This window comes from Lissotriton helveticus, chromosome 1_1 (assembly GCF_964261635.1).
Source record: "Lissotriton helveticus chromosome 1_1, aLisHel1.1, whole genome shotgun sequence".
NCBI lineage: Eukaryota > Metazoa > Chordata > Amphibia > Caudata > Salamandridae > Lissotriton > Lissotriton helveticus.
The window spans coordinates 798,618,919-798,639,445 of NC_136057.1; the positions used below are offsets into that span (position 1 = coordinate 798,618,919).

The 20,527-nt window shown below is 44.8% G+C and overlaps 1 protein-coding gene across 1 annotated transcript in view; it reads left to right on the forward strand.

Annotated features, from left to right (window-relative positions):
* Positions 1 to 20,527, forward strand: part of PPP1R3A (protein phosphatase 1 regulatory subunit 3A) — a 481,293-nt gene that overhangs the window by 294,152 nt on the left and 166,614 nt on the right. The window lies entirely within an intron of this gene.

Below are 20,527 nucleotides of genomic sequence, written 5' to 3' on the forward strand. Positions count from 1 at the left end.
AATAACTTTTTTTAATACTTTTTTTATAGTTTTTTTTTACGATTTCGTGATTTTGTTGTTGTTTTTGTCAAAAGAAAAAAGGACGAAAAAAACAGTCAACTTCAGGAATTAACAACCCAGAATTTTTATTTTTTTTAACGATGGTTTATTTGCCCTGTGCAGACTAAGTCCACAGACTGCTCTCCGTAGCAGAGAAGTTGGTAGCACTTGATGCAGTGGATCTTAAATTGCGCAAATTCTGGACATGTGTCCGGACATCCTGGTGATGACATAATGCCAAAAGTACTAGCCACAGGGGGAACATGGCGGCCGTGAGCTAGTCAAGGTCGGGAGCTATCTCTACCGATGGTGGGACGCATAATCTGAGCGTTGCTCTTTGCTACTTCAAGTCGGGGCAATATCTCCAGGGCTTCGGCGGATGACAATTCATTCTGAATTTTGGCTGTTTGATTGCTGTCACGACCGCTAATTAATCACCGTGTTCTGCCGTGGTCTGAACGTGGTCTGAACTAACAGAGGAGAGCTGGGAGGAGACTGGGCGGAGGCGGCAGCACGGCTCGGCTGGAGCCGCCGTGCCGTAGCGAGAGTCGGAATCCCGTGGGGAGGCAGCAGGGAGCCTCTTGCCCGCATTTTCAACACAGTAATATTGGAGGCTTCCATAACAGGGTTACGACTGCAGAGCAGCCCGTGTTATCTGAAATACATGAATGCGGTAAGGAGGAAAGGGGGCACATTGCAAAACGCATGTATTGATTCCGACCATAGCCCTTTCCTGGAAGATCCTAAACAAAAAATCTGTGAAGTTTGTGGGAAAAGGGGGAAGCAGCTTAGCCCCTCAAGGTCAGAAGAGACTGGCGGAGTTCACTATGTAACGTTGTGTATATGAAAGGGCAAACATCACTATTTCAATCTCATTCTTTAACCCCCAGACCAATCAAAAACCACAGTTAAACAGCAGAAAGTGGTGAAAGTGAAAGCAAATAGAAAGCAGGCAGATACTCCAATTCCCAGTTAAGTGGGAAGAAGCAGTTAAGAAAGAACCCCACTAAAATAAAAGTTACTCCCTCCCTCCGCTCGTACTTTAAAGTAAAAGAGCAGACACAAGGCGGTCAGGTGTAATCCCATATAGGGTTTCATGACTCTCAACTAGAGAATACAAACGTAAAGGGAGTAATGGCCTCGGGTGGCAATCCAGATGCTGCCTCTGGTGCTGCTTCTAATCAGCCCTCTTTAAAACTACTTCCATTAAAGAACAGATACGACCCTCTGTTAAGCATTGAAGGGGATAATACTTCACCCCAGTTGACCCAAATGCTATCCAACGCCCTTTTTCAGACTCAGAGCACTCATCAAATTCAGTCATGTTACCAGCAACCAGTAAGGGATCGAACCCAGAGGAGTCAGAAAACTCTATGGCGCCACTACCCGTAGAAATAAGAGAGAGGTTGTCAACATCAGAGTCTAACCAACAGAAAATACAAGGGTACAGTGAAGCAATGGAGGAGAAGATCAACAGCTTAATAGACAGAGTGGGAGCAATGGAAATAGCACAAAAGGAGATCTCAATTAAAGTGGATACTAATCAGGAAGAGATCTTTAAGCTTAAGAAATGTGAAACGAAACTCAGAGATAAGCTGGAGTCGTTAGAAAATAATGCAAGGAGGAACAATATTAGAATTCTGAATGTTCCCAAAGGGAAGAAAGGAGGTGACATCAAGGCTTTCGTAAGCTCCCGTCTTAAAGAGTTTAATTCCCAATTAGACCCCGATAGTATTGAACAAGACATCCGAGAGTTCATCGTAATCCGTTTGTAGCACGTCCTGGAAGGAAAGCCGCCAAGAGGATTTTAGTAAACTGTAAAACGTACACGTTAAAAGAAACCATCCTCACGGCATTTTTTAAAGCCGGAACATATAAGATGGTAGACTGGTCGTTCCAGATGGGTATCAGATCGGATGTCTCTCGAGAAACTTTAGATAGGCAGTGGGAATTAAGGAAATACATCCAGGACCTAAGAGTTCCAAGCGCCGCAGCTAATATCTGTTACCCTACCACGCTAAAGGTCATGAGGAACAATATGATGCATACTTTCAGAGCCCCTGAAGATGTAAAATCCTTTATTGACCAGATAAGGGCACAGACAGAAGTATAGTTGAGATTAGTTGCCCCACTGGGGCGTGAGAGAGCTCATATGAGGGTTATTATACCTCGAGGTATCAGAGAGGGTTCCCCAGGGTGGGACGGATGGGTCACTGGTAAAAACTATGAGAAATCTTTAAAGCACATTGGGTTTTGGAGCATTTGGAAGAAAATAAAAAAAAATATCCTTTTATGTTTGAGGCAGTTGAGTTGGTTTTTGTTTCTTCTCTTTTCTTTTATGCAATGTCAGAAAATAAAGGTTGCCATTTTTTAAAGGAAACTGTATGTTGGAGGTTTTCGTTAAGAGAGAGTAGGAGGTCTTATCATGGCTGGATTAGATTAAAGTAATTCCTTAAGAATGTTATCTTGGAATGTGAATGGCCTGAGAGTGGCCCCAAAAAAAAAAAAATATTAGAATATTTTAAGCTGTGGGAGGCAGATGTAATTTTCATTCAAGAAACCTATCTGTTAAAATAGGAATGGCTGGATAATATTAAGACTCAATCATGGATTTAGGATTGCATTTGCATATCCCAAACTGCTGTAGTTAAGGGGTTCGCAATACTATTTAAAAAATCAGCCCACTGCACTATAGCTGAAGTGAAAGTTGACTGTTAGGGCAGATGGGTGATTGTTAGGGTAAGGAGGCAGGGCTTGTGGTTAATTTTTGTCTCCTATTATGGCCCTAATGTAGATGACTATCTTCCTCTCCGTTCATTAATGCTCCATTTACTTGAATATGATGATTCTATTATTATGGGTGGCGATTTTAATGTCACTCTCGATCCAGAGAAGGATACTACCTCCAAATATCGCAATGACGCAACCTCCAAGATGAGATCAGTCTTGAAAGCTATAATCCAAGATCTTGGCTTAGTAGATATTTGGAGAGTACATAATACAAGACAGAGGGTGACGTTGAGCAATTCTTTAGGGAACTTCACATTGCACAATAAAAAATACGGGCATCGATCAAGGATACATTTTTTCCTGACTTCCACAAGCCTAACTAATTTGGTTAGGAAAACCACCCACCTTCCTGAACACTTATCAGATCACTCAGCAGTTTTGTTACATTTAGAACTCAGAAATAACCTCTTAGAGAGGCGTTGGACCTTAAATCAGTTTCTTCTCTCTGGCCTGTCAGTTGTCGACAATATTATAAATCAAACAAAAGAGTTTTTACCTTTTAATCTCGACACAGTCCCGTTAAACAAGGTCTGGGACACATATAAGGCATTCTTTAGAGGCATGCTGATTAGTCACAATGCGATAGAAAATAAGAAAAGGAAAAGGCCAAAATGAAGTCCCTACTAGAAGTAGAATTTGGTAAGGCTAATCTTGCAGATTTTTCAGAACTTAGAATAAAAAGGAGTTGGGAGGCAAGCAGATTGGCAAATTATGAATATGGAGAGGCTAGTGGTAAACTTTTGAACTGGAAGGCCAACGTAGATAGAACTAGGAACAATATTGGCAATCTGAAAAATCAGGATACAGGGAACATTATTATTGAAGATAGAGCCATAGAGCGGGATTTTTCCTGTTTTTTTCAGGACCTTTATACCGAGGACATGTCTCTTAAAAAAGACCAGATAGATGCTTATTTTTTAGCGATATAGATACTCCCTTGCTATCTGACAAAAATAAAGAGGATTTAGCAGCTCCAATAAACCTGAAAGAAGTTTACAGCATAATCAGAGGTTTGATAAAGGGCAAGGCTGCCGGATGCTATCCCCAATGAGATTTACATTCTGCTGAGGGAAGTCTTATCTCCAATTTTGTTGGACCTCTTTAACTCTACGTATATTTTAAAACATGTTACCCCCTTTCTTGGGATTTGTCAACCATTACCATTCTACTTAAACTCAATAAAACCCTAAAGTATGTGAATCATACAGACCAATATCGCTGCTTAACAGCAACTATAAACTCCACACGCAGGTGCTTAATAAAAGGTAGGAGCGAATGGTTGGCTCAATTATTTACAAGGATCAGAAGGGTTTTATGAAGGGGGGCATTTAGACGACTTGACGCATAACTTAATTGGAGCCATTGACTTAGCTATTGAGTACAAAAAACCCTTGTCTATAATAACGTATGATGCGGCGAAAGCCTTTGATGGGTTGGCTGGCCCTTCTTATATGTGGTAATTCAGTGTTTTAACCCTTTGGCTGCGGGGGTTATTCCCCCGCTGTGCTGGGGGGTGGGGGGCCACGCACAGCGCCCCGGTGCTGATGATGAGCTCAGCTCGTCATCAGCCACGGTGCTCGTGTGCTGATGACGAGCTGAGCTCGTCACGGCCACACCCGTTTCCTTAGAACGCTCAGCACAGCGGGGGAATTATCCCCGCGTGTGAGCATTCTAACGGCCATGATGAGCTCAGCTCATCATCAGCACACAAGAACCGTGGCTGATGACAAGCTCAGCTTGTCATCAGCATGGGAGGGGTTAATATGGGGGAAGTATTCGGGTCAGCAATCAAGACTTTGTACAGAAATCCTATGGCCCGGGTACTGGTAAATGGGTCTCTTTCTGAGATAGTACGACTAGGAAGAGGCTCCAGATGGGCTGCCCACTTTACCCCATTCTCTTTAATTTATACATTGAGCCACTCACCATTAAATTGAGAGCATGTAAAGATATAAGTCCATTCTCATGTAATTATTGAGAGAAAAAGATAGGTCTCTAGGCTGATCACCTGATGATTTTTACAACCCACGTTGACCCAGTAATTTCTTTTATTTGGGAAAAGTTAGACGAATTTGGTAAATTATCTGGATATGCGGTAAACCCCTCCCAAACAGAGATCATGCAGTGGAATAGGAGCTGGAATAGCGACCTTATTAAGAATAAGATAAGATACTTGGGGCTTGAGCTGGTCCATAATTTAGACATTCTGTCAAAAGTGAATTTTGACACAGTAACATCTAAAATCAAAAAACAATTGCAGCAGTGGGACTCGTTACCGTTATATTTCCTGGGGAAATCAAATCTATTGAAGATGTCCATTCTTCCCAAGTATACCTTCATTTTTAACTCAATTCTGGTAGAATTTAAACCTGATTGTATCAAGAAAGTTCAGGGTCTCTTTAACAGTTTTATTTGGGGAAACAAAAGGCCGAGAATCGCATGGAGGAAATGCAGGGAGAAAAAGGAAAATGGGGGCATAGCAAGCCCAGACCTTCTATACTATCTGAGAGTGTTTCACTTGAATTTTTTTTTGACAGTTATTAAAGGATTCAAACAATATCACCCCCTTATTCTGTGCTCTGACATATGGTCGACCAGATATATCTAACCACTTTCTTTATAAGTTTGGAGACCCTAAATGTTTCAATAAAATTAGACTAAAGACTCTTAAATGTGCTTGTTAAATGTGGTATCACATCAGGAAGATCCTTCTTATTCCATATTACAGCCACTACGCCCTAATGTGGAATTCCCCTGGTACCCCGGAGTGCCTAAAAGAAGCTCTTGCAATCCCGATAAGGGAAAAGGGGATATGTAGATTGGGCCAGCTACTGGAAGGCACTCAACTTTTATCTTGGCAGGACCTTCAAGAGATTTCAGAAGGGGCAGTTTCCCGCTTTAAATATGGCCAGCTATTAGGCTGGCAGGAAGCCGAAACAAACTTTATGAGGCCAAAATAGCTTTACGTTTGGTCTCCAGAAAGAGGTTTCGGTATAGTACTGGGAAATGGTACATTCTCTAGAAGACCCCACTACATGGCACACCGAGACATGGAGGAGGGAGCTGCCGGAAACTGACCTTGAAGCATTATGGCAAGTATCTACATCGTTATTATGGTACTAGGTGAAATCGGCGCCTTTAAAGGAAAATCATCTCTTTACGATTCACAAGGCTTACTGGACACCACGAAGATTAGCAAAGATGGGCCAACAATCCGTGAGATATTGTCAGAAGTGCGGTGAACCCAATGTGGATGAAGCTCATATGTTCCAGTGGTGTCCCTTCATCCAACCATTTTGGCAGAAAGTGGGTAAACGTTTGTCAGAGTTGGTGTGTCAGGAAGTAAAGGTGAGTCTTCCACTGGTTATATTCAGGGTAATTCCGGAGGAAGAATCCCTTGTTAACATCCCCATATCACTAAAAGTGCTTATTTTTATTTTAAACTTATTAGCTCGAAGAGAACTCTGTAATAAATGGATCCTACCTAATCCACCTCCGGAATATTAATGGTTAAATTCAATCCATAGAATTGCTAAAATGGATAGAGTTATACATTCTAATAAGAGAACAAAACACTGAAGTATTTGGGATAATTGGATTGAAAATTATTGCCTATCTTAATATCTTACATTTCTTTTATCTCCATATCAGCAGTATCTGTTTTCACTAATTCGGATTCTAGCCACTAGTGAACACCTTTCTTAACCTTCCTAATACGATCCAGGCACCCGTTAGACATGGTATAAATGTTAATTTGATGCACACATTTATGCACAGTTTCATCTGTTATTCCTCTCTTCTTTTTTTTATGCTTTACCAATCCAATGCTTAAGAATCAGTAAATACAGGATAATCTCATAAAGCTAGGCTTTTTACCAAGATGGATTGGTGATACTAGCATGAGAATTAAATAAGCTCCTGTAGAGAGGAAAGAAAGGAGGAAAGAGTAAAGCCTATACAGAAGAGAATCCCGTGATGGTTACCATCTCCTCCCATGCAAAGTGCGGGTATCTTTTTGGTTGGAACGTGAGGAACTTACTAGCTATGTCTTCTTTCTCCACCTATAAACTGGTCTAACATATGAGGATTTAAAAAAAAAAAAGAAGTACTAGCCACTGCAGGTGGAGGGTTGTCCTGAAATCTCCTGCTCTCCTCCCGAGCCAGATTTACAGGGTGCTGAGTCTTGAGATGCTTGTACATACTAGCAGTACCGCAGGAATACTGCTTATTGGGACTGCCTCTTGATGAAACCCTATAACAAAATCTGCAGGTGACCTTCATGGCATTCACCTTTTTTTGCCCTTCAGGGAATGTAAAAAACTTCCACACCACTGATGTAGGTCTCTGAGGACGTGGAGGTTCAGCAACAAATTCTTTCTCTGAAGAATGGTAAGATTCTTGTGCTGGCTGCTGTCCTGAAGCCATTGTGTCCTCAATTTGGAAAATATCAGAAAAGAAAGGATCCAAAAAAAGTTCTCCTCAGGTCAGAGATGTGTCTCCAAAGAAGCTCTAAGAAGAATGATTGAAATGGGTGCGGTCCCTCACTAGTTACAATGGCAAATGTTATGAACCAATCAAATCTTTTTTTTTCAGGTCACATGGGGTCCGCGCACCATGCACACAGGCAGCACGCACCCAACGCGACTTCGCAAAATTGCATTTGAAAGCAATATAAGTTTATTAAAAGTAAAAATATATTATTTTTTATGATAAGCTTAGATAATGTCTTGACCTCACATGTATATTAAATACATATATATATAATTTTAGACATTTAGTCGCACACTCACCGCGTCGAACACGTATATGACGTCACTTGGAAGAGCGCGAGCGTCACGTAAAGTAATTTACATGTGTCGCGCATGCGCCTCAAGTTGCGTACCAGTCGCATAGCGATCATGCACGAAAATACGCACCCGTCGATCACCATACGCGGATCCTTCTCAACATTGGCGACTAGGTTCCGCACAGTGATTGAGAAAGATACACTTTGGGTGCGCGACTCCCCAAAAAATAATTGAAAAAAAAAAAACAATAAAGAAAATATTATAAATATATTAACATAAAAATATAAAAAAAAAAAAAAAAAAAAAAAACAATATTTGAGTTTCAATATTTAAACATGTTTTTTCAATTTATATTTAAAATATATAATGTAATTTAAAAAATATAATATGAAAAAATAAATAGTTAAAAAAGGTAGAAAACAGTATTAAAAAAATAAACATAACTATTATTACATTTAAAAATTGGCATTTAAAAAACCTTTGAAATTCACTGAAAAAACAATTGGTTTCAGACAAGGTATAGTTAGGAATTAGCATTTAGAAAACCTTAGAAATTCACTGAAAAAACCATAGGTTTCAGAGCTGTTAGCTGGACATTTCACTCGTACAAAACCATTGGAATTCCTCTGTTATAGTTAGTTCTACTAACTATAACTCGCGCGCCCGCAATCCACTGCTGATAATCTCACATATTACATCATTCATGATATGGTTAATAATAATAATAATAATAATACATTTTATAGAGCGCATGGTTACACTGGGAGCAGTGTGTCCCCGTGCTAAGTGTGACTGGCCTAGCCAACAGACGGATCATCCACACCCGGTTCTCCCCTACTTACCTCCTCAACCTCTAGCCCGAGGGAAGAGGTAGGTTTTAAGTTGTTTCCGGAAGATGCGTTCCAAAGTCTCTGATCGCATTTCATGTGGGAGTTTATTCCAATGTTGAGCAGCTTGTACTCGGAAGGAACGTCCGCCCATCCGAGCTCTTCTGAACCTAGGGACCTTCACCAACCCTTTCCCGGAAGATCTTAGGTCCCGGCCCGGGATGTAAGGATTCAATAGATCCAACAGATAGGATGGCCCCTTTCCCTGTATAATACGGTGGTTAAGCAGTAAGGTCTTATAGAGCACCCGTTCTTTAATCGGAAGCCAGTGGAGGGATTCCAGGGCTTTCTTAGATGATGCTCTTCTGGATAGTTTCAAGATCATGCGTGCAGCCATATTCTGTATCCGCTGAAGCCTAGTGATGCATCTGTTATTGGCTCCTAAGTACAGAACGTTCCCATAGTCCAATCTCGAGGTAAAAAGAGCATGGACTATGGTCTTCCTGGCTGTCGTAAGGAGTAAGTCCAATGTTTTCCGCATGTTTCTCAAAATGCCGAAACATTGGCCGGACACCCGAGTAGTATGTTGCTCAAAGGAGATCTTGCTATCTATCCAGATACCCAAGTTCTTCACTTGTTCACTAGGTGAGGGTAAAGGCCCCAGCACTTGCGGCCACCATGCCGATGTCCACACCGATGGTGCATGTCCCACCACCAGTACCTCTGTCTTACTGCCATTTAATTTCAAGCAGTTAATAGCCATCCAGACTGCTATGGCTTGAAGGCACAGTGAAAAGTTTTTCGCTGCTGCCCCGTCTAACTGTGCAAGAGACACCACCAGTTGGGTGTCATCTGCATAGGTTACTACTTGAACCCCAAACCTCTCCGTAATTTCTGCTATAGGTGTTACATAGAGATTGAAGAGGGTGGGGCTCAAGCTAGTCCCTTGGGGCACTCCCTGATTTAGCATAATACTCTTAGACCGATGAGGGCCTTGGGCGACTTGAAATCTCCGATCCCGTAGGAACGATTCTAGCCACTCCAAAGCTCTGCCCCTCACTCCTCCTTTTTTCAGACACTGCAGCAAGATGTGATGTGCTACAGTGTCGAAAGCCGCGCTCAGGTCTAAAAGGATCAGCGCTGTGGTATGGCCTTCGTCCACCAACTTACGTATGGTTTCTGTGGACAGGAGTAGGGCAGATTCAGTCGAGTAGGACACCCGAAAACCTGATTGGGTAGGATGTAAACGTTTACAGGTTTCAATGTGCTCTGTCAATTGCTTATTGACAACTTTCTCTGCGATCTTAGAGAAATAGGGAAGGAGGGAGATTGGTTGTAGATTGTCTAATTGCTCCGTACGGATGTTGGGTTTCTTTTTAAGCAGAAGTACCACTGCCTCTTTCCATACTGACGGAACACTCCCTGAACCAAAAGACAGATCCAACAGATGGCGTATGTGAGGTTCCAGTATGTTAATACTCTCCGTAAGTATTTTTGCAGGTGCTGGATCCTTAGGGGAGCATGATTTAATTTTGGAGGCTATATCAATTAAGATGTCCTCTTGGGGAGTACTGAAGGATACTAGTAGCTCAGTTACTTCAGAGTTAATGGTGGCATCTTCTGTCATGAGCTTTGTTCTAACTTCCACTGGGAATGAGGAATAGATTTTCCCCACTTTATCAGCGAAAAATTGGGCCACTCGGTCGCAGGATTCCACCGAGCTTTTCAATGGGCTGGCGCTGCTGGAAAGGGAGCCCACTTCCTTGAACACAGCAAACAGTTCTTTAATTGAGTTCTCCGCACCCTCTATCCTATCTTTATAGTGTGCCGCCCGATGCTTCCTAATCGAAGCATGATAGCCCTTAAGCTTAGTTTTATAGGCCATCCTATCTGCCACCGAATAACCTTTCCTCCAGCGTCTCTCGAGCTGTTTGCAGGCCGCCTTTTCCTTGACAAGCTCGGGCCCAAACCAAGGTGCTGATTTAGATTGCCTCCATGGTCTGTTATTTGTCCAAGGGGCTGTATGATCAAGAGCTTGCAAGATGCGATTATCCAGTATTTTGCAGGCTGCCTCTATCTCTTGACATACTGGGGGTCCACCCTGTTCCATGAGGTCATTGAATTTAGCTCTGGAAAAGCCTACCCATTTCCTGTGTCTAATAACCTCATCCGCCTTGTGTGCTTTCCCCCTTCGTACCACAATCTGAAAGGGAATCTGGTAGTGGTCCGACCATACCACAGGCACCGGAGTATCTATACTCAACAATTCCCAGTTGGAAAAAATAGGATCCAATAAATGCCCATGATCATGGGGGGGGAGTTCAGATTTAAGCGTCATTTGCATAGCTGCAAGCTCATTGCGAATCTCCCGGGCTTCTTTGTTAGTGGGATCATTGAAATGAAAATTTAGATCCCCAAAAGCAGCAGCCTCTCATATTTTAAGGCAGGTTGTATCAAATGTTCTATCAGGCTTTCCGTAAATCTGGTCCCTGGACCTGGGGGCCTATAGATCAGAAACCCTTTCAGGATCTGACTGTCTTGGCCTGGGATGGAAAAAAAGCCTGCTTCGCTTTCTTTAATATCCACTGGCTCCAAGGTGCAGCATAATTCTAGTTTAGCGATTATAGCTAGTCCGCCTCCACGCCCCGTGGGTCTGTCAATCCTCTTAATATCATACCCTCGGGATAGTGCATCTATTATGTCGGGTGCAGAATCTTCATTAAGCCAAGTTTCTGTTAGAAACAAGGCATCCAGCTGTCCATCTATTAGTAGGTCATGGACCTCCATTTTGTGCTTCCCTAGGGAACGACAGTTAATGAGGGACAGTTTAATTCTCTCCCCAGCATTTGCCACATTGCGCTGCTGAGCCAGAGTGAAGGGACAATAGTTACATCGATCTTGCTTGGAGACCAATGTAATACTATGTCTGCATTCCTCCTCAACTCCCTGCCTTAGTGCCAGGAGTTGTTTGACACTGTATGTCAGTATGGCAGGGGTGTCGGCCAGGGGTCTGGCCCCTAGCCCCGGTCGGCCGCGGACGGGGGCAGACGGGCTTGTCTTTTGCGCGTCTTCGGCGTGAAGACGGCCGCGTACTCTGCGCGTTCGCTGGGGCATGGCTCCTTTAACCTAACGCGCTCCCAACAACTGGAGCGCTAACCGCTACAACCGGAAGTGCCTGGCTCTACCTGCCTGCCCTCCGAGCAACGGTACTGGCTACTGCGTCGGACCAGGGCGGGGAGGAAGGAATGCCGAGCTCAGGCCTCCAGGTAAGTGCTGTCTGCCCCCAGTACCCTCACAGTATTGCCTTTGTTATTTAAAAAATATTCCCGTGATAGTAAAACAAATTACAGTTTTTAAAATTAGTGAGAGAACCTGGTAGAGGTGCTTGCACGATTATCCAGGCTTGCCACCAACAGCTCAGGGGGACACTGCCACTGCCCACCTTCGCCGTCCCGCGGCCGCCGAGTTCTGCCTCCTTTAACCTGAAGCGCTCCCAACAACTAGAGCGCTAACCGCAACAACCGGAAGTGCCTGGCTCTACCTGCCCGCCCTCTGCGCAACGGTACTGGCTACCGCATCGGACCAGGGCGGGGAGGAAGGAACGCCGAGCTCAGACCTCCAGGTAAGTGCTGTCTGCCCCCAGTACCCTCACAGTATTGCCTTTGTTATTTAAAAAATATTCCCGTGATAGTAAAACAAATTACAGTTTTTAAAATTAGCGAGAGAACCTGGTAGAGGTGCTTGAGCGATTATCCAGGCTTGCCACCAACAGCTCAGGGGGACACTGCCACTGCCCACCTTCGCCGTCCCGTGGCCGCCGAGTTCTGCCTCCTTTAACCTAAAGCGCTCCCAACAACTAGAGCGCTAACCGCTACAACGGGAAGTGCCTGGCTCTACCTGCCCGCCCTCCGCGCAATGGTACTGGCTACCACATCGGACCAGGGCGGGGAGGAAGGAACGCCGAGCTCAGGCCTCCAGGTAAGTGATGTCTGCCCCCAGTACCCTCACAGTATTACCTTTGTTATTTAAAAAATATTCCCGTGATAGTAAAACAAATTACAGTTTTTAAAATTAGCGAGAGAACCTGGTAGAGGTGCTTGCGCGATTATCCAGGCTTGCCAACAACAGCTCAGGGGGACACTGCCACTGCCCACCTTCGCCGTCCTGCGGCCGCCGAGTTCTGCCTCCTTTAACCTAAAGCGCTCCCAACAACTAGAGCGCTAAACGCTACAAGCGGAAGTGCCTGGCTCTACCTGCCCGCCCTCCGCGCAACGGTACTGGCTACCGCGTCGGACCAGGGCGGGGAGGAAGGGACTCCGAGCTCAGGCCTCCAGGTAAGTGCTGTCTGCCCTCAGTACCCTCACAGTAGTGCCTTTGTTATTTAAAACATATTCCTGTGATAGTAAAACAAATTACAGTTTTTAAAATTAGCGAGAGAACCTGGTAGAGGTGCTTGCGCGATTATCCAGGCTTGCCACCAACAGCTCAGGGGGACACTGCCACTGCCCACCTTCGCTGTCCCGCGGCCGCCGAGTTCTGCCTCCTTTAACCTAAAGCGCTCCCAACAACTAGAGCGCTAACCGTTACAAGCGGAAGTGCCTGGCTCTACCTGCCCGCCCTCCGTGCAACGGTACTGGCTACCGCGTCGGACCAGGGCGGGGAGAATGGAACGCCGAGCTCAGGCCTCCAGGTAAGAGCTGTCTGCCCCCAGTACCCTCACAGTATTGCCTTTGTTATTTAAAAAATATTCCCGTGATAGTAAAACAAATTACAGTTTTTAAAATTAGCGAGAGAACCTGGTAGAGGTGCTTGCGCGATTATCCAGGCTTGCCACCATCAGCTCAGGGGGACACTGCCACTGCCCACCTTCGCCGGTTAGTGACATCAGTGACGACATCTCAAATGACATCACTGATGTCATTTGGGACCAATATACATGATAGCACCCCATTGAAATGCATTGTTGTGAATGGCAGGTTTTGAAGGTCACAAAAATGAGAACGTATAAAGGGTGAATCATTTGTTGATGGAACCATACTAATTTTAGGAATTGTGGTGTGTTCTAAGGTGATTTTAGCCTGTGACAAAGCATTATGCTGGTATTTCATGAATCATATTTGTGAGAAAACAGTTTCCTCAAGGTTTTCTCAACGAGGTTATGGATGGTGCTCCAGAAGCTAAACTGAAAACATATTTACTGGGAATTTATATAATTGAGAAAAATAAAATTATCAATCATATGAAAATGAAGTCTAACATTCTCAGGAAATCATGGACAGCCTGTCTGTTGATTCCCTTGAGATCTACTGCAGCCTCCCTGAGTGTTCTAAAGACCAACTAGAGTGCTAAAAATGTCTCTTATGTGAAAAACATGGAATACCTGAAGTCATGCTGATTGAATCAAACTGGTAAAACTTTAAACCTTTAATTCAGAAAGGAACACAACGAGGGGGTTCAGTTTGTCATAGAAGCGATGGTTAGTGCATGTAAAAATAAAAATACAGACACATTTTAAAGTGAGTTTTCAAATAACTACCTCTATTATATTAAAAAATTCTGATATGCACTTTCAACACCAGCAGCAATATGCCAATTAACACCCTGTAGGTCAACAGCTTTACTACAGTGTTCTAATGTGCAACTAGAGTGCTAACATTCTGAATCAATGCCAAATGTGTGGCACATGTAAAAGCTTGATGAAATCGAAGTAGAAAACTGAAAGCATTTTCTACCGACAATACTACAGACAGTGCTCTGCCTGTCACACCTGCAGTTTTTGCCTGACACAGGCAGGAGTTGGGAGCATCACCACTGATAATGGTGTAACTACTTCTCCTTCCAAAGAGCACATAGTTCAGGGTTATCACATTAATGCCAGATCCCTGATTAAGAACAATGTGGCTTTCAGAGACTTTGTCTCGCTATGGAAGCCAGACTGGGTGTTCATTACAGAGACATGCCCAGGGACTGTTTGGGTCAAGATCTCGTAGAACCTGTCCCTTCTGGATATAGCCTAGTCAGATTGGATAGGATAGGGCGGCTGAGTGGGGGGCTTGGCATTCTCCATAGGGAGACTCTTATTTGCCACACAGATCAATTCACCTCACTCTCTGATCAATACCAGGCTTTATACTTTTCAATAAATACTCATCCCACGGAATGTTTTTCTGGTGTCCTATGTTATCGGCAACCTGGATCTAGGGCATTTTTTAGCCAGGACTTTAGTAGTCTTTTAGAGCCCTACCTGAAAGATCTAATCTCACACTTCTGGGTGATTTTAATTTCCATTTGGATAAAACATTATGTAATGACACACTTAGGGGGTCATTAGGATGATGGGCGGACTTAGTCCGCCCGCCATCCCATCGTGTGAAGGGACCGCCCGCCATGTAAATGTGGGATACTTGTAAAGCGCACTGTTACTCTACCCGAGTGTGCTGGCGCTGTAGTCCGCTGGGGAACCCGTCCTGGTTTTCCCTGTGAGATGGTCCCTTTCTGGGTATCTCCAGGGTGAAACCAGGCATCCCCGGCGTCTGTGGGGGGCTGTTGTAGAGATGAGGCAAGCTTAATGCCCAGAGTTACCGAGTGTGTTCCCTGGTTAGAGTAGGCACTGAGGCGAGAATTATCGAGTCCGTTGACCCTGGTTCAAGACCCTGCCGCGTCGGGAATTGAACCCTGGTCCCTGGCCGTGCTCTGCTTACAGGTCTGCCGCCTCTAACCAGTGAGCCACACCTCTCCACCCTCCATAAGGGTGGGGGTCCCGTGGGGGGTATTAGGATGCGCCCGCCACAGTGGCAGGCGCATCCTGTATTCTTACCATTGTGGCGGGCGGTGCTAAAAGCACCGCCCGACACAATGCTGAGAATACATCTTGTGCATTTCAAAGCACAACGTGACAGGCACCGCGCAGTGCCTGCCACGTTGTTCCTTGAAATCCATGTGCACCCCCCACCCACCGAAGTCGCGGGCCCCCGCAGGGAGACTCAACATGCCTTTCCGTGGCGGCATTGCCACCATGGAAAGGCATTGTTGAATGCCCATTGTAATATGGCTGGTGGTGGCTGATAGACACCGCCACCATATACAACCCTTTACCGCCCCGGTCGCAAGACGGTCTTTCCGTCCGCCGCGGACCCCCCAGCCATGTTAATATGGCGGGGGATCTTTGCAGCAAGGATGGCGGGCGGATCGCCCCCGCCATCCTAATGGGCCCCATAGTCTCTGGGAAACCTTGAGCTGCTGCAGTTTCATGCAGTTTGTTATGAGTCCCACCCAACTTGCGGGGCATATTTTAGATGGTATTTTCTCTAATGATCCACAAATTAAGTTGGGAGATCCTATACCTCTCACCTTGTCAGATCATTTTGCCATTCCTTTTAACTTAAAAATTTCGGCATCAGAGACTGTTTTAGCTGAAAATAGGAAATTGGAGGAAAGGAGAAATCTCAGCCTTATTAGTAAGGAGGCATTTACTAACCTCTTTAAGTATTTTCAGCTTTCAGGGCACCTGGATGCAAATCTGGCAGCAGCTGAATTATCTAAAAAGTTGCAAACAGTTATAAAGACTTTAGTAACCGTTAAAAAGCATTATGCAGCAAGAAAAAAGCCCTCTGCTCCCTGGTTCTCTGACAGGCTCAGAAGGCTGATTTATCGCTGACGGGTAGAGAGCCACATAAACAGTGTTTGAAAGAATATAAAGTGGCTGTAATGGAAGAAAGGGAATATACTACTCAAAGATCACAGAGTTGATCAAATATTCTAGAGAGCTTTTTAAGGTCATTAACTTCCTCACTTACCCCCAGTCACAGATCCTTCGGAGGCCTCACAGGAGTTCTGTGATAGAATATCAGATTTCTTCAGTACCAAAATCACAGACATATACCCCATGTTGGAGGCGTCCATCTTTAAAGCAGGGTTACCTTCTCTGCCTACATTCTACCTTAATAATGGTGCAATTGGGGAGGAGACACCCAGGTTACTCACTTTTCCTTGAATGTCACCAGACGTTACAAACTGGCTACTAGAAGGAGTTACATCTGGTTCTTCTCTGGACTCTTGCCCCCCGAAAGTGCTAAACATTGGTAGAGAGGTAATCGTTCCTTACCTTACTGCTGTACTGAATGTAGCTATCTCAAAGGGGAAGTATCCTACCTCATGGAAGACTGCAGTAGTCAAGCCACTCTTAAAATAGCCTTCATTGGACCCTACGGAATTGAAGAATTATCGTCCTATTTCTTTGCTACCAGTCAAGATTTTGGAAAAAATTCTCGTCCTAGTGCCTACTTAAATGATAACCAGATACTTGATGGTTCTCAACATGGCTTTAGAAGACACCATAGTATGGAAACAGCATTAACTGCTGTATTTATTAACATCCTTACTCAGGTGGATGCACGGCTCACCACATTGCTGGTTTTACTTGACCTTCCCGAAGCTTTTGATACCCTATCTCCTCTGAGGCTAGTTGAACGTCTCAGGGAGATAGGGATCAGGAGCTCGGCCCTGGGGCTTCTCGCTTCCTTTCTTAGTGATCGGGCACAGACAGTGAACATGGGCCAATTCTATTCAGCTTCAAATTTCCTGTCATGTGGAGTTCCAAAGGGCTCCTCTTTGATCCCGACACTTTTTTATATCTATGTGGCCCCGCTGGTGAAGGTGGTGAGATCCTTTGGGCTAGAGTTGTTGTCTTATGCCGACGACACGCAAATAATGGTGTCCATTACTCATAGTATTAGGGACTCCCCCAGTAATTTTAATAAGTGTATGCAGGCAGTCTCTTTCTGGATGGTGGAGAATTTCTTGAAATTGAACGGGGACAAGACTGAGGCCTTAATATTTGGTAACCAGCTGGACATTTGGTCCAACGATTGGTGCCCAGATACGCTTGGCAGCTGCCCCTGCACTGTCCCATGTGAATAATCTGGGGGTCCTAGTGGACAATTTTCTTTCTTTGAGCTTGCAGATTAGTAGGACAGTATCCACCTGTTTTGGGATAATTAGGATCCTTAGAAAAATCTCCCAGTTCCTTTTGTTTGCCTCACGTAAACAGGCTGTCATTGCCCTAATGATGTCCAGATTAGATTACTGTAATCCCCTTTATTTGAGCATTAACAAAGGCCTGCTGCGATGTTTGCAGCATGTGCATAATGCCGTTGCCAGGCTGGTGATGGATCTTCCGAAATACCACTCAGTCTTGGTTTCACTCATCACGCTGCACTGGCTTCCCCTGGACCATAGAATTCTATCTAAAACCCTTTGCCTGACCCATAATGCCTACTATGGTCTAGGCCCTGATGGTATTAAAGCAATATTTCAGCTTTATCTTCCTGCTAGGCAGTTCAGGTCCTCAATTAAGAATCTTTTAACAGTGCAGAGGTTTAAAAAGGCGAAATGGGGAGGTAGAGCTTTTTCTACTGCTACTGCTAAGCTGTGGAACTCCCACCCTGAAGATCTCTCTGGTCAGGTCTTACATTCTCTCTTCCGTAAGGCCTTGAAGACCTGGCTTTTCACACAGACCTCAGTCTGAGCATGTCTTTTTATGTCTGTACATTGGTACTGCTATAGCGCCTTGATGCCCTTGGGCTAAGTTAGAACTTTATAAGTTTAATATTCATTCATTCAAATAGGAAATTAGGCAGCTTCATAACAAATCAGTCTCTCAAGATAGCCATCAGAGCAATAAGAGGACAAATATAGCATAAATATCACCCAAATGTAGCCCAAGTAGCATAAAAACAGAAGTGCGCAAAACACTTGGGGCCAGATGTAGGTAATTCCTATTTACCGACTCTTAAATACCGACTCATACCGAATCGGTATTTAAGAGTCGGTAAATAGGAAGGAGGAAGATGTAGGTAAAAAATTACTGATTCTGTAAGAGTCGGTATTTACCGAATCAGTAAATACCGATTCGGTATTTCACATTGATTCCTATGGGCTTGAAGCCCATAGGATTCAATGTGAAATACATATTCGGTATTTACAGATTCGGTAAATACTGAATCCTGCAAGGGTGCAGGGGGTGTCACTTTGACACCCTCTAGCACCCCTAGTATAGGCATGTATGTGTGCCACATGGCACATGTGTGCATGCACAGATGTGCATGCACACCTGCATTCGGTATTTTACCACCCAATAGGATTGGGTGGTAAAATACCGACTCTAAAGGGCCTATGGCACTCTCAGGAGTGTCACCTACATGTGGATTTACAGAATCGGTATATTTACCGATTCGGTAAAATACCGAAGTGGTAAATTTACCGAATCGGTAAATATACCGATTCTGTAAATGCAGACCCACCTACATCTCAAAAGCCAAATACCGGTCGGTAACGGCCGAAATCGGCCGTTACCGACCGGTATTTGGCGACCTACATCTGGCCCTTAATGCTTTAGTTTTGTTGTAGTTTTATATAGCACAGACTTGACTCAAAGGTATTTCAGTGCTTTACATGAGCATCTGTTACATTACATAAGGACACATTTTTGGGGGTTTAAGGCATAGGAAGGTTGAGTGATTTACCAAGAATTACAGACTTGATCCTGGTTCCCCAGTAGCAAAGTCTGCAGCTCTGACCATAGCATCACATTCTTTCCCTTAAGTGTTACATATAATAAAGTGATCAACTGGAAAAAAAAACATAAAAATAGCAAATTCTTTAAAAGTGCCTTGTTGCTATTTGAGAACACAAAATATGTCCTAATTTTAAGTATGTTTAGAGCACTAACCATCATTTCTATGAGAATAAGACACTCTCATGGAGGAAGGTGGAAGGTGAAGAGGCAACAAGCTAACCACGCAAGAGGGTCAGTGGCAGAGCAATGTTCCATGGGGGGACTGGGGAAAGAGGGGTAGGGGCAACAAACCAACCACGCAGTTCAGGTAAGAGAGGTTGTGGCAATATAAAAGATCATTGAGTGCAGAAGGAAGAGACAGTGGCAGTGCAACCATCCATGCCAACATACCCAATTGAATATGGACCATGAAGGACAGGAGGGAGGGGACAAGGGCTTGACAACAGGCCAGACAAGGAAGGAGGGAGGTGATAGGGGTCTGCACATGGAAAAACAGGGGGCAAGGGGCAAGGAGGCAGGGCAAGGAGCAGGAACCTGACCATGGAGGGCAGAATGGATGGGCACTGGATGCACAACACACCATTGAGGACACCAATTACACAATAATGGCATACACACAGATAATTGAGGTCAGGTGGTAGGGGGTAAGGGGCTTCAAGCTGACCACACAAGGCGGGTGGGAGGGGCTGTGGCAGGACAGTACCCCATGTATGGCAAGCAAAGGGGTTAGTGGCAGCACCACACCCATGGTGGGCAAGAGGGAGGGGGCAGGGGCATGCACAAAGGACCATGGAGGACAGAAGAGATGGGTAAGGCCTGAACACAGACAAAAGAGGATTGGGGAAAGGGCTTAACAACAGACTATGCAGGGAAGGCAGGAGGGTCAGCTGTATCACAACAGAGCATGGAGGACAGAAGTGAGTTCCAGGAAAATAGACAATGGAGGAAGGAAGGGAGGGTATAATGGCATGAAATTTGGACAGGCAGCGCGGAGGTGGCATGGACAGGCAGCACCCATAGGACCATGCTAAGCAGGTGGGAGCGGTAGTGGCAGATTAACAGAACACTCGGAATAGAAAGGAGAGTGGCAGGTTCATGGAATATTCTGGCCAAAAAGGAGGGAGCAGGGGCATGCACAGACAGAGGGCAGGGGGAAGGAGAGTTGGGACAGCAAGCTGAGCATAGAGGCTAAGCAGGAGGGCAATGCTGGGGCATATAAGTGGGCAACAGAGGCCAGGAGGAGTGGGCAGGGACATCAATCTAAATGGAGGGCAGTGGCAGCACATGGAACCATGCAGAGCAGGAGGGAGGGGGCTGGTATATGTCCTCGAAAAATAGAGAGGAGGGAGGAGGTGGATGAGGCAGCAAGCTAACGGTTTTGGGCTTGCAGGAAGGGAAGTGGTAGAATAACGGCCACACACAGCTGTTATGACGGAGCAGGGTCATGGACTTGGACAATAGACGGCAAGGAGGAGGGGGCAGGAGTAGCAAGCTTGGGTGGGGGCAGC